Source organism: Asparagus officinalis, chromosome 4 (genome assembly GCF_001876935.1).
Source record: "Asparagus officinalis chromosome 4, Aspof.V1, whole genome shotgun sequence".
NCBI classification, from domain to species: domain Eukaryota; kingdom Viridiplantae; phylum Streptophyta; class Magnoliopsida; order Asparagales; family Asparagaceae; genus Asparagus; species Asparagus officinalis.
This window is the reverse complement of record NC_033797.1, coordinates 69866977-69867672: the sequence shown is the minus strand read 5'-3', so window position 1 is coordinate 69867672 and position 696 is coordinate 69866977.

Genomic DNA, 696 nt, shown 5'->3' with positions numbered 1-696 from the left:
AGTACCAAAAGAATCCCCATAGTCACTATTCACACAATGCTCTATCCTATAATGGAGGAAGTATTGTATCAAGTGTTTTCTCCATATGAATTTGTAGAGAAGATCGTCACCTTCTAGAAGTCAGCTGGCTTTTAAGCTCTTGTACAATTTTAATCACAGCAAAAGGCCATGGAAGCAATGAATTCTCTACAAGGGCACAACATTTATGATAGTTATTGTTAATTAGCCATAATAATTTCCAATCTTAGTGAACTGCAAGTTAATTACAACAATGAGCGATAGCAAGGGCGTGCTGATTGCAGTGAAGAATTTCAGCCATCATATAGTTTTGGTGGAGGTATACCAAGGGATGATCGTGGATCTTGAGCTAAGAATTAAGAGAGGACATGGAAATATCAAGGTGAGGAGCTAAAGAATCAAGCAAGAAGGGTTACGATAACGACCCCATTTCTCAAAATCGAAGGAATGCTGATTACAATAGAGAATTTCAACCATCTCAGAGCTCCACGTTCTTCAAACCCATGGGCTCATATCCCCAACAGAACATCTTGATCACTACTAAGGGTTTTTCTCAACAACCCAACTCTGTCAATCCCTTGTTCAATCTAATTCTTGATGCTAATGGAGATATCATGAGAGCAATGCCTAATTTAGGTACCTTGGTCTCTAATTCAGATCTCTCTCTACGAATGAGGA